The sequence below is a fragment of the Balearica regulorum genome, chromosome 22, assembly GCF_011004875.1.
Source record: "Balearica regulorum gibbericeps isolate bBalReg1 chromosome 22, bBalReg1.pri, whole genome shotgun sequence".
NCBI classification, from domain to species: Eukaryota; Metazoa; Chordata; class Aves; order Gruiformes; family Gruidae; genus Balearica; species Balearica regulorum.
This window is the reverse complement of record NC_046205.1, coordinates 6019441-6033086: the sequence shown is the minus strand read 5'-3', so window position 1 is coordinate 6033086 and position 13646 is coordinate 6019441. Positions and strand designations below refer to the sequence as shown.

At 43.6% G+C, this 13646-nt stretch overlaps 1 protein-coding gene across 3 annotated transcripts in view; it reads left to right on the top strand.

The window, feature by feature from the left end:
* Window positions 1–285: 285 nt before the first annotated feature.
* The window catches only part of THRAP3 (thyroid hormone receptor associated protein 3), a 33182-nt gene continuing 19821 nt past the window's right edge, over window positions 286–13646 (top strand). The window contains exons 1-3 of one of the 3 annotated variants that reach the window (XM_075774154.1): window positions 286–406; window positions 5316–5381; window positions 10946–11031. The gene's annotated coding sequence lies outside the window, so the exon portion shown is untranslated. Of the gene's footprint in view, window positions 407–644; window positions 1426–5315; window positions 5382–10945; window positions 11032–13646 lie in introns of those variants that run through there. The other 2 variants (XM_075774152.1, XM_075774153.1) reach the window with 2 other exon arrangements.

Here is a 13646-nt window from a genome sequence, read left to right as displayed (position 1 = left end):
CTGGGCAAGGGAAGCCGGGCGGGGCGGGAGGAGGCTCAGCCCACCCCGGGAAGGGAGAGCGGGCGGGCGCGCTGCGCTATCGTCCCCGCCCAGCGAAGGCCCGAGCCGCCCCGCCGCCATTTCCCGGCCGGGTCCCCGTAGCCCCGCCCCTCCCCACCGGAAGCCTCGCCCTCTCCGTGGCGCCAGGGGCGGGCTGGGGAGGAGACGGAAATGACGCAACCCCCGCGCCGAGCCCGCTGGGAGCTGTAGTCCACCTGGCGCCGCCATCCAATGAGTGCGGCGGGGGGCCGGACTGCGGCTCCCAGCAGCCCCCGCGGGCGGGCACCGAGCGGGCGCGAAGCGGAAGTGCGTGAGAAGGAGGTGGAGGCGCCTGGCTGCTGAGGAGGCCGCGGGCGGAGCGGGTCCGGTGAGTGCGGGTAGGCCCTGCCCGGCGGGGCCCGGTCCTGCCCCCCGCCACCGGGCTCCTCTCTTCCTCTACCCTCCATCCGCCTCGCGCTGAGGGTCCTCTGCGGCCGTGCTGCCCACCCCGGCCGGGCCTTGTCCCCCCACTGCAACTCCGGGCCTCAGCGCGGCGCTGCCCCCCCGGTGGCCGCCATGTGCCGGGCGCGGCCCCGCGGCCCCCCCGGGCGGGGCTCGAATGCGGCGCGGGGCGCTTCTGGGGCCGCCCTGGGCCCGGCCGAGCGGGGCCTCGTGGCTAAGCCGGGCCAGGCTTCGCGCCGCCTCCTCGCGTCCCCGTGGCCGGTTGGGGCCGGCCCGGGCCTGTCCCCGGAGGCTGCCCTTGTCCCGCTCCGGCCCGGGCCTGTCCCCGGAGACTCATCCCTCTGTTCCGGCCCAGCGCATTCCTGGAGATTCCCGTCCTCCGCCCGGGCCTCTAGGCCCCGTCCCCGGAGACTCCTTTCCTGCTTCGGGCCTTCGGCCTGTCCCCGGAGGTTTCCTCCCTTCGCCGGCGTCACGGGCTGTGGCCGGGGGTTCCCGCATGCTCGCTGGCCACGGGAGGCGCTGCCTGTATTCCCGAGGGAGGCGGTCGGGAGAGCTGGGCCCGCGGGACTGGGGGGAGCGGCACCTTGCAGGGGTAGCAGCTTGTCCGGGCCGCAGCCGTGACCCTGTGAGCTGGGGTTGAACCCCTGATGGCGTGTAGCTCTCGCAGGGCTCACGCACTGGCGCTCAGCACCGTGTGCTTCTCAGTGCAGTGGGATACATTTGTTCACTCGCATTCCTCACTCTGTATCTTCTTGTTTAAAAGTGAAGTTTGGTAGAACCTCAGGTGATGCGGTGGAATGGGCTTTGCAGTGGCACAGAGGCACGTGTGAGCCCTGAATCTTCTTTTTCACCAGGCTGACAAAGGCTTGTTTCCCTCACTCTTGTTGGTTTGGGGAGATTAATGTGTTTGAGGTTTCCATAAATATATTTCAAAGTCTCCACAAGGTAATTGTCACTGTAATTGCCTTCTGAATGGCTTTCTGAGTGCGTTTGTGTGCCAGAAGGTGACGTGATGCCTTTGGAATAAGCAGTACTCCATGTAGCAGCCTTGGGAGGTGCAGGTTTGCTTCTGTCTGCTCGGTGCGTGAGGACTCCGTAGATGTGGAATGGGTGGTGGTGGTGTGTGTGCAGCAGCATTTCCGTGGGGCTTGTCAGAGGTGGGGTACTTGTTCCTGTTTTTCAAGTGTACGGTGAAGTGTCTGATGCTGTGGCATAAGAATAGATTTTTTTACTGTAAAACTGTTTGGAAAATGTTATAGGTTGTCTTATAGCTGATGGGTAGAAGGAGAAGAGCCTTTCTCTGCAGCTTCTGCGGCAGTGTCAGCACAGAGCATGTGTGTGAGGCTGCAGGGTCACATCAGCAAATGGATGTTTTCAGGATGTCCTTTCCTACGAGCACAGACAATTAAATCATCCAATTACTCTCCGCAAAGGGCTGCTGCGGTGTTCCTTCCTGCTAGTAGCAAAGGCAGATAGTTATGTCAGTGTTTATGGTAAGGCCAATGTGACATTTTAGGTGTGTTTTTAATGTGCCTTTTGTGTTGACGCTGCCCTCAAGTGCTGTGGCTGAAGAGGAGATCTGTTCTTTGGGTTTGTATTGCATAACCTGACTTCCATTCCTTTAAAAAGATATGTTTTGAAGCTCAGCCTCTCAGATTCTCCTTAATAGAGTATGTTCTAGAGAGGAAAAATGAGTAGTCGCAACAATGCCTTCTACTGGAGCGGTTAGTGGTTCATCTGTATACTTGCTCTGGCACTTTGCAGGTGCCCAGCACCGAGTGAGGAAATGGCTGACTTTGTGAACTGCATTATTGGTTACACAATTTAACAGCAGGTAAGAGGATAAAATAAGGCAGTTACTGTACAGAGCTGTCTAAAATGCACATTCTTGTGACATAGGATCCTCTGTAGAGTCTAGGGCCTTGTGATTGTGTCTACATTTTCTTTGGGTCTTGCTATATATTTTTGGTTTGCATCCTCCCTAATGTGAATTAGTTGTTCCTACTTTAGCAGGAATGCGGGGGGAGGGGAGGGTGGGCCTGTATGAGAAGTCAGTTTTAAGAGTTATCTCCGAGGTCCTTAAGAAGCCGACACTGCCGATTAAAAATGTTGCTGTGGAGGCAGTACTCCAGCAGATAGGCCTTATTGTCCCAGGATGTCTTTTCAAAACTGGTTTTGATTACACGTGAGAGCATGTGATCTGTAAACAGTTTGATCTCAGCACAGGGGGTTTGCAGGGTTCTGGAGTCTGAACGGATGGCTGCAGCGTTGCACCGTTCCCCTTCAGCTGGGGCGCCTGCCTGTGGGAAGGAAGAAGGTGCGGGGCAGTATGCCGCCACCAGCAAGGCTGCAGGAGGCCTTGCCGCCTGCTAACTCGGATGTCTGCATTTTTACATCCTTTTTTATCTAGGGATCAAAATGTTAAACCTTTTACCTGCCAGTTTATTATAAAGAAACAACCTGGCCGTGGTAAGGAGGCATCTGTAGCATGGTCCACCTGGTATCTTTGTGAGGTGCTTGCTCTAAACGCGTTAGAGTAGTGGCAGATCGGGCTGCCCTGTAACGTGTCCATACGGACCGTGTGTTGGCAGTGGCAGCTGCCTGTTGCGATGAATCCATGCCCATGTTCTTCGTGTAGTTCTTTGTCTGCAGAAGTCATGCCTGTGTTTTTGCCAGGTAAGAAAAGTAGCCGTTTGGGTCAAGCCTGTGCTCTGTGGGTTCACAGGTGCTGCAGAAAAGCTCATGAACACCTTCTAACATGGTTGGTGCTATTGGAAAACAAAAACATTACATGTATAAACCACCAGGATATAAAATAGGTGACAATCCATGCAGGTCACGCAAGTTTTTTTTTAACCTGCTCCCACTTTCTCTACTGTAAAAGAAATCTTGCTTTGAGCAGCCTAGGAAGTACTGAGCTGGATGAGTTAAGCCTGAGGATGCTTTTCATTGTAAATCTGTGGTGTTCCCTTTGTAGTTGTATCACTACCTCCCTAAAAGAATAGCGCAGTTTTGCCAGAAGCTCGATTATTTTTTTTGTAGCTCACTTGGCTTCGTCTTTTGCAAAGTGACAGTTTGCCATGTCAGAACTGTTAATTGTTTAAGCAGCTACGTAGCCCGTGAACTTTTTTCCATATCTGGAAAAGTTCGCAACATACTGCGCTGTGTTTAATGGATGCGTGTGCCAGTACAATAACGTGGGGTTTGGGTCGTATGGTTTCCTCTGTATTATGATGGTACAGAGAGTTCCTCTGTGTGGCAGGATTCCTGCTGTATATTGAGTCATGTAGTTTAGGCCATAGGCATTGGAAGAGAGAGGAATAGTGTTTTTAATTGCAAAAGCTGTTCTGGGTGCCTGGGAGCTTGTGCAAGGTAGTCCTGCGAGGCTGCATAAACAGCTAACGACAGGCATTGGGGTTGTGCTGGCTTACCTTGTGCATAGCGTATCTCTTATTTGTGCATTGAGCTGACCCCTGCTCCTCTGCTGTTAGACTGTTGTTCAGCAAACACACGCTGCTGGGCAAGCCTGGGAGTGTGGCTTAAAACTGCTCTGTTGGTTTCTGTAATGGATCCCAGGATGAGGAGAAGGTGTTAGATTTAGCACAAGAGCTCATCTTGTCTCCGTTGTTGTTGCTGGAGTCATGCCGAAGTGGTGCCTGGGAACAAGTAGATGCCATTTTGCTTCTGGATGACAGGCTGGGTTTGTAGATCTGGAGTCCCTCTTACCATAAAGGAAAATATCCTTCCCCTCTTCACAGTGAAATAGAGCTTTAGCAGAGGCCAAATGATGGAGGTAGTCACTGCTGTTAGGTTTGAGAAAGTTAAGAGTTCCTGCTTAATTTAGCTTTACCATGTCAGAGCTATGAATAGTAAAATCACGGGATTACATTTCATGCCAGCTGAGAATTGTGTTTGCGCTGTTTCACTCCATGGTAACCGGAAGCTGTCGTGTCCATTTAAAAAATAATAATGGCACACAGAGATGACACCCAGCCTTGCTGCAGGAACGCTGGAGCGCTGGGTCCTTGGGGGTGTAGTTTCCTACTCAAGGAAGAGTTTTCTGTCAGTGCCCTTTTTTCCTTTCACGTATGAAAATACTTTGTACGTTTCTGCAGTTTTACAAGAGTGAGGCCTCTTTGCAAAGCGCTGCTCATAGCTACTGCTTTCATACAAGAGCAAATGGGCTGCTCATAATTTCATCTCCAAATTCGTCACACGGCCATTTTTAGCCTGTCATGATTTACAGCGTAAGGTAGCTGTACAAACCCCAAAAAAGCCCCTGCTGTAATGTGAGGGGTGCTGTAGCTTGCACAGCCAGGCAGCGTCTGTCCTTCCCACTGCTCCCTGCATTTCACTTCTACCTTTGGTTGAGTGAGTGAGAGGAAGAAAGGAAAGCCTGGCAAGTGACCCCAGAGGTTTCTCTGCTCAGAGAACACAAAAGGTGATGGCTTGGGGGGTGTGTGTGGAGTTAAGCTGGAATTCTGTTCTCAAGGGAATTAGGCTCAGTATTAATGATGTTAACTTGTGCCGTAACAGAGGACTGTCCACATGATACCTGCTGGGGATTGCGTACCTGATTATTTTAGGCCCTGTGTATCTGTGTGAATTATTACAGTTAATTACTCCTATAAGGCTGTGGATGAGATCGGCTTCCTGAGTTAAGGATCTGCGTATGCACTATCTGATTAGATGAAGTAATTTTGGCAGCCTTTTTTTACTGGGAAACGGTGCTGGGATGAACGGCTAAAATCAGAATCCTTTCCTGTGCTTGTAAAATGTGACGATTTGCCAGTATCTTGATTGGTTTAAATTTGATTTTCCCTTTTTTTACTTAGGGGACAACTCAATCGCTTCTAATAAAGCAGTATTCAGAAACATAATTGATGGGAGACTTATACAAGGTATGTAAACACAGCACTGAAAACTATCTGTTTGAATAAGCTTGTTCCATAGATACAAGATTTCTGTGGACAAGCATTTACCTCTGTTTCGTAGCCTAGGAGAGCCTCTTGTGATGGCTTTTGCTTACAATAATTCCATGATTTTTTTTTTTTAAAGATCTTTTAATGTTATACTAAGTCATGGAAATCTTTTTTCCTTGTTTTCCCCTGAGGTAATGAGATTCAAACTAAGGTAGAGATAAATCAAGGGCTGGCTTGAGCATAAATATGTGAATGGTTTGCTTTTTGCAGCTTATAAGTGAAGGTTGCTGGAGCTTCTATTTTCATGGGTTAAATGTATGAAGAGTAGTAATCCTTTAGGACAGATTCAGTTTTGGCTGTAACAGTACTCTCTATTTCAGAAGATACTCTGAAGAACCCCAGATTCGATTGTTATTTATATTACTTGCTGTTTCTTTGGAAGGATAACTTCCACATTTTTGTAAGTGCATTGTGGTGACTCCAATGAAGGAAATGCTGGTGTGCGGAGTCTGCTGGTTTCCAAACTGCAGTGACCTGAGAGGGTTGAAAACTTTGCTGGAGGTCACAGTTTATTATTCCATTGCTGCGTGGGGAGTAGCCCAATAATGTCAGTTATGCACAAGCTTGAATTCTTTTGGTTAACTGATTTGTGAATAGTTTTCTTATGTAAATTGGATCATTTTTTTGCTTCTCTTGGGAGCTTTGAAACTACAGGCACAAGGATTCACAGACCTCCAACAGTTTTGGTGAGGGTTTAGTTCACATCCAAAAACTGCTCAGAATAGTAGGGCTGCACTGTGAGGAAGCCATTAGTTTTGAGAAAGATCTGATTTCTCTGCTTGTCTGTTCCCAGGTTGTGTAGCTCTGGAAGCAAAAAGCTGATAAAATAGTTTTTACCTTTTTTTTTTTTTTTAAATTATAGATGGCTTTCTTCCCAGTTTAACAGAAAATTCAGCTGCCTGACTTCTGTAACAAAACCATCCAGATTTCTAATCAGCTTTTTCTTGGATTTGTTTTCTTTGAGCTCCCTGTCACTAAACTGACTGAATAACAACATAAGACTTGTTAATCTCAGATATATAAAATAGTTTTTAGCCAAGTAACTAGTTTCAGAATTAAAGTCACTGATTGGTGTTTATAGCTGGTCAAATTATTTGGAAGGGGATTGTTCAGCACTGCAATCTGCAGAAGCGGTCTTTTTTGGAAGAACCTGTAAATAGTCTTCCAACTGTTCTACAGAACCTACTTCTCATTATCCGAAACCAGGGCTGGAGCTCAATATTAGACTTCCTTAGAGATTAGTTTAATCGTGTGAAAACCCAAACATGCTTGAAGGAAAATCTTAATTTTAAAATCATATAGACTAGAGAGAAACTGGAACCACTGTTGACAAACTAGTGCTTCTCTTGCCACGGCAGAATAATCTGAAGTTTTTTTCCCCGCAAAGCGTGCTTGGTATGTATTAAAGTAGAACACACTGCTTTGGGTTTTTTGTTGGTTTTGTTTTTAGCAGTGCTGTCCAGGAAAATTTTTGTTGAGGAGGTTGGTAGGTGTAGTTGTAGGCTTTAGTTTAACTTGTGTCATTAATCTCCTGAAAGCATACACTGGATACTTGATCTAGAAGGAGGAATTGTTCTGCTTTTTGTTACCCTAATGAAATTTGAACTGGATGATTAGAAATAGCATTTTAATTTGCAGTCCACCAGGCTGGCAGTGGCAGCTATGCAGGTGGCTCTTTTCTTCCCCTTAAGTGTTGTGTTGATATCAAGAGCGTACTTAATTTTTGGTGGAAGACCAAACCTTAGCTTGAAAAGAAAGATTCAAGTAGAAAGTGAGATTATTAGACTTTGATTTCTGAACTAGCAAAGCCAGTGTGCGCTTTCTGTGCTCTGTGTGTTACTGTTGGCACTTCCAGTATGCTCTGACATGTGGATAGCTGCAGCTTTTTTTCCACTTTAAGTAAGTTCACAGCTGTCATGCTTCTGAACTGCTCTTTTAGTACAGGAGCTTTGGTTCACTTCAGTATATTGATGGTTGTCAAACTTAACTGATTTAGGAATATTATTTTCAACTTCTAATCTAATGTAGGAATTTGCGATAGTCAAACTGCTATGGTCATTATTTTGATTTGCTCTTTGATAAAACATAAATCTGGGAGCTGCAGGGCAAGAGCAGGTGTCATGTCTTCATGCTGACCAGGGTTGGGTTGAGGGCAGTGGGTTTTGGGGTGTTCCCTGGCTGCCAGTGCGCTGCGATCTCCACAGCAGTTTCAACAGGTACAAACTCAGTGCTGCGTGGACTGCAGGTCTTTCCAGGGAATTAATGCACGGCTTGAAAAATACCCTTTGGGGCACTTGCTGCAGGAAAAAAAAAAAAGCTCTTCTATTCTTTATGAGATACGTGTCTGATTTGACACTGATGTCAGGCTGCCTTTACTAAGTGTATTGAGCCCGAGTGCAAGAGGAAGTACTAAGGACCAAATTTATTACAGTTCTAAGTGTGTTTTTATGTGAGCCTAGTAGCTCAGTTTGGTTTATTTAAACAATTTGTTCAAGTAGCAATTTGGTATTGGGCATACTGCAACTCTTATTCTGCAGGTAGATAGTTAAATTGAAACAAGATCAGACTGAATATAATTTTAAAAGATGCTGATAGTTGTTAGCTACTGTTGTGGGGGTTTTGACACAATTTTAATTTCCCGTAGTTTGTCATTGTAACTAACACTTGGCAGTTGTTAATGGCAGTATTCTTACCCAAGTCTCCTGATCTATCTACAGGTGCACTTACCTCCTCTGCTTCTCTGGGAATCAGATGAATTAAAAGGCACAGAAGTGGTGATTTTTACAGGGTTGTGAATTACAAGATCATGTGTATGACTGGATTTTTAATTGCTTGATCAGATTTTCTGCCTCTGTTAGGCTTGGATTTAAGTGATTACTATTGTTTTTTATCTACTTCCTTATTTTCAAAGCTTTCAAAAAGAGCACAATGCCAATGCTTCTGTTCGTGTCAGCATTTTCTAATATCTTTCATATCTTTGTAGAGTACTAATTGGGATATAGGGTCAATCAGCAATAAATAATTTTTATCTTCTGGGGTTTTAAAGTTGTAAAGAGGCAGTTTCTTGTCTAGGACAAAGGCTGCCACAGTTTAAATTGACATAAGCCTTGCAGGTATCTTACCCGGATGTTAAAAAGCTCATTTTGTGGGACATGAAACCAATGTTTTACTATGAGGTTCTGTGACTATAAGTTTATTTCTGTAGTGATTGCTGTTGCCTTACTTTACAAAGTACACTGTGTAAGGATTTTGTATGATTTTTTTTTTAAGAATTAACTAATCTTCTTTGGGTTTTGGAGCTCAGGATTATGAGCTGTAGAGCTGGCTGAAGGAGAATTAATTTTTTTGTTACCTGATAATGAAGGCTGTTGTGAACAAATAAAGTAGCAGTTCAGCTGTTTCTTCCCAAACCAAATGTTTGTGCTAGTGAACACTAAATGGATGACAAGATGCCCAGGCAGGAATGTTTTCACTAATGAGATGCTATCTCGTTTGCTTTGGGTCTTACAGTAAAATAAACTGTAACTGGTTTATTAAATACTGGGCAGAAAGGAACAAGTAAGTTTTTGTTTTCCTACTGCAATTATATAGACCTTTCTACACATGCTTTTACAAAATATTTAACGTTTGCAAGTTAGTGTTTTGTAACAAACTGAAAGGAGTTTTGCAGTGCCATGCACACTTCTAAGGTATGTATGTGAGCTGTTTCACTTGTTTCCAAATGTTCTTAGTGTTTATGCTCAGTTATAGACAGATATGAAGACAAATAGGTGCTTCTTTTAGTGGGGACATATCTGCTGTGTATTCCTCTCTAAGCTGGCAAATTGTGGTGCTACGTGGTATAGCAGTCCTTGATGGAGTGATTTCAGCTGTAACATTTTGTTAGGTGGCTTTTCTGTACAGGGTTGTGGTGTTTATGCTTTAACATCTGTGAAAGGTCTGAAATAATGATGACTACTGCTTGAAAGACCTCAAAAAAAAAAAAAAAAGTCGAGGATGGAAAGAGACAGTCATTGAAGTGTGATACAGGCCAGTTGGAAATAGGAAACAAATTCTTGGAAAAAGACATTGTGAAAACTAGAAATGTTCTTTATTTGACCCATGTCTTGGCATATAGAAATGTTCTTTACAGTGTTCTGGAATACAAAACTCTTGGACTATGATTTCTGCTTCAGCAGAGAGCATTGAGCACGTTTCCTACTTTCCTTTCCATATCTGGAAGAAAGATTAGCTGTTGTTGCTTGTTGTGTGTTGTCTTGGTTAATTTTTTTGTAGTAGGCCTCTAAATATGAAAACAGTATTCTTCTACACAAGATGGTTCAGCCAGTGTTTTATCTGGATGACACCTCTGTGCAGTGGGATTCTACCAAAAGTTTGTGGTAATGTTGGTGTTTGGGGAATAGGTGAAGAAACAAACAAAACCCAAGCATTTCATCACAAAGCAAGAAAAAATGGTTATGGTGTTACTATTTTTTTTTTTCTGGTAGCCACTGTGAAAGGCTGAATGTCAAAGGTCTTTGTAAGGTAAAAGGCAAGATTTCTCTCTTTCACAGACGTTTAGACGCACAGACATGACAACAGTAAAAATAAAATTAAAAAAGTCTGTGGTGTGGTGTTCTTTATTTGGCTTTTTTCAAAGATTGGTGAGTATGATTTAGAAAACACTAAGCCTTGCAATACAACCTTCCCTCTTGGGTGAGAGTAAAACTCAATTGCTATTTCAGAGAAAGTGTAATCTTCAAGTAGCCTTGAAACCCTTTTTCAATGAAGTAAACAGAAGAAATGAATAGCTTTAAACAAGTTTATTTTATGGTTTAACACAGACTAAATAACATTCCTGCTGCTACATCAGGGGTTTAATAATACAGAGTAATTTATGAGGTCGTGTTTAGTGGTTTCTTTTCTAAAACTTACACCCTTCTTGCAGTGCATGGAAGGATACAGAAATGTAATTGCAGACCTGTCAAAAGAGCTGGCAGTGGACTGGTGGCACCCTTTGAAGGCAGTGATATGCCGATGGATGAATTTGACAGGAAAACAATTGTTTCTCTTGGCTTGTGGATTCTCTTTAACATGGGAAAATACTTAGCCCTGAATCCAGTAAGACCATGCAAATGAGCTGAGAGAAGTTACTTCAGTAGGGCCCTATGGATGTAATGACAGGGATTAGTATGTATATAACAGGAGATGGGATGGGGGGCAGGGGAGGTGGAGGGAGGAAGGGATTAATAAGTAGTCTTAAAATTTTGAAAGCTCAAATAACCATTCTAGAAACTACAGTCTTCATAAAAGTACATGAAAGAATTCATAGTGAAGTGGACGATGAACTTGTGCAATGTATGTGCTCTGTTGAAATACTTACGATGGATGTTCTGGGTACAGCACTGGATAATGGCTTGAGGAAGCCCCTGTAGATCACTGGTGGCAGTAAGTACAACAGTGTACATGCAAAGATGCTCCAATAGATTTTCTTCTCATTTCAGGTTTGTTTCCTGAATTCATAATTGACAAAGCTGAGACGGTGAGACCTGACTGTTGAAGGGTGCAAGGTGTGAACCTGCTCAAGCAGGTAGGTACACAATAGAAAATTCAAAAGTGGTAAAGCTGCCTGTCTTGGGATTCGGAATATGCCTTCTTATATCACTATTAGCCTGGGCATACTGCAAGTTAAACTATCAGTTGAATTCTTTTTTCATTGCTAATGTTGCTGTGCAAAAAGAACTGCGTCATATATTACTTAAACAGATTTTAAAGAAAAAACCCAGATCTTGGAATGTTTTGGCTTGTCTTCCAAATAGCTGGTAAATATAAGGGTAAAATACAACAATTTTGTGAAATAATGTTGGATGTCTTGGAAGAACAAGTGCCTCCTTTTTTTTTTCTTTTTTTCTTTTTTTTTTTTTTTTTAAGGCTATGTTGAGTGCTTTTTGGATTTACACCCTGGTGGCTTTTGGGAGAAAAGGAGTGCTTCCCACCCATATACCTTAATTGGCCAGATTATTAAATGTCATACTGATCTAAATTGTTAAACCCCCATATTCCCCCTGCCCAAACATTTGTTCTTTTGCCAAAGCGTTGCAGTGATTTCAATCAGGTGACATAAAAGTTCTGCTTAACTATTCTGAGTAATTAAATTCTGAAACTTTGGTAGCTAGTGGAAGTTTATAGCAGTTAAGAGACTCTTGACAGTGACTTTTTTCATTGCTGTGGAGCTCAACAGAGTTGAGCTGTTCTTTTGAATTCTGCCAGGAGACTTAAACCAGGTAAAACATTAACTTCCTGACACTGTTTCATGACAAAAGTTTGTCTTCTGGGCAAAGTCCATTGTGGTGACTTAGTAGGAGCATTTGCTCTTCCATTGTTTTCATCTCTTTGAGTGGTATTGTGGATTGATGTGAGGATTTAGAAAGGGAGATGGCAAACTTTGGTTCTTGAAATAGCCTCCAGATTTTAGGAAACACTTATTTTGAGAGTGAGAGGATTCCAGGCTGGTTCTGAATCTCAGAACGCTCCTTATTTGTCAGTAGGGCTCATATGAAAAGGGTCACAGAATTGGTCTGAATGAAAAATATTCTTGTAAAACAGAACATTTGTAACCTCTGTCATAATGGATTAAGTTTAGAATGTAGTTGAACAATTGGCAGGATGGGAACTTTCTATGTGGGCCTTGTTGCTAAGGTAGTAATTAGTCAAACTGAATACCAGCAGAAATATCCTCAGTCGGAGACATCGATGTTAGTTTTTGTTCTAATTCTTCAAGAAGTAGAAGTGGATCTCTGCAGAAAACCATCCACAAAGGTTACTGTTAAACATCAAAGAGGGTAGACTCTGGCCTTTGCATTCAATGGTAAATGACTTGAGTTGCCTACAGTTCACAGTACGGGTCCTATTTGGGTAAGATCCTTAGAAACCAGGCTTTTATAGCTTTTTCTTTGTAGATGTTTAAGATGCACAACCATTTTGTAAAGACAAAAGTCTTGTAGTTCTTGACCAGAATTTTCTCTACTGCCTTAGTCGTCTTTGTAAGAATCTTCCCTTTCTGAATGGCGCTGTTTGTAGCATGGCAAAAAAAAAGTTATCTTAAAGCAGCTCAAGAGCTTCCAGAATGAGGTAGCTTGTATAAATATTACTAAAACTACATGCAGAAGTGATCAGCCTGTGTTGCCTGCTTTCCTTGACAAGAAGCAAGTTTGAAGAGTTCCAGGTGTATGCCTTTGGGGTTCAGGTGGGAAATCTTTGAAGCCAAGAAGGGGATATAAGTAATGTGGCAATGTTCTCCTGTGAGAAATCAAATTCACTTGAGTTACTGATTGCGGTCAAAGACTTTCACAACTTGAGCAAACCCTCTGCCTTTACTTTCCATAAACTATGGAAGGAGGATTCCAAACGGTTTATTCCAGTAAGAGATGTTTGCCAGTTTGCCGTACTGTTCAGTGAAGCATTGGCTGTTGATCGTTTTCAAACAAGACTGAAGTTTACAGTTTTGAGTTGGTGATACTCACAGCACGTGGCAGTCAGCAGATTTTCATGTTTTCTGCTGAAATGTCCATGTTTCTTACAATAAGAATCTAAAAAAATTTATAATGCTTAATAATTTGTACTGGCAATGTACTTTTGGCAGACTAAACAGCTAGCTGTTAGATTTCTTTCAGTGATTTCAGATCTGGCTTGCAGTAAAGGTATCTAATTTTAAATCTGTATGGTATGAGTGAATTTAGCAAACTGATTTGGAATATGAATTGTTTCTTCAGACTTGGTGTGTGTTGAGTTATGAGTTATGTTATACAGTGTAGTTTTACAGCAGACAAACAAGCTGTCGAGTGTTCATTTTCCAATAGGATAACACCTTACCAGAACTTTTAAACTCAGCACACTCAGGATCAGTGCTGATATTTTTTGGATGTGAGACTATGCTAGTTGGGAAGATCTGCTGGACAGCTTCTAACTGGGTCTTCAGAAAAGACAAACAAAAAAGAACAATTTTGAAAACTCCTGGCAGTGTTTCCAGGAGTGCATCTCCACCAGATGTGTACAGTCACGCTCGTCTCTGCTGCGAGATGAGACCCAGATCAGGCAGCAGGGATCAACTGTGTCCCTTTCAAGGTAGAGGTAGAGCCGGTGTCACAGGAAGGCAGGTGTGTAGCTGTAAGCAGGAAGGAAACGTGACCTCTGGCAGAGCAGATT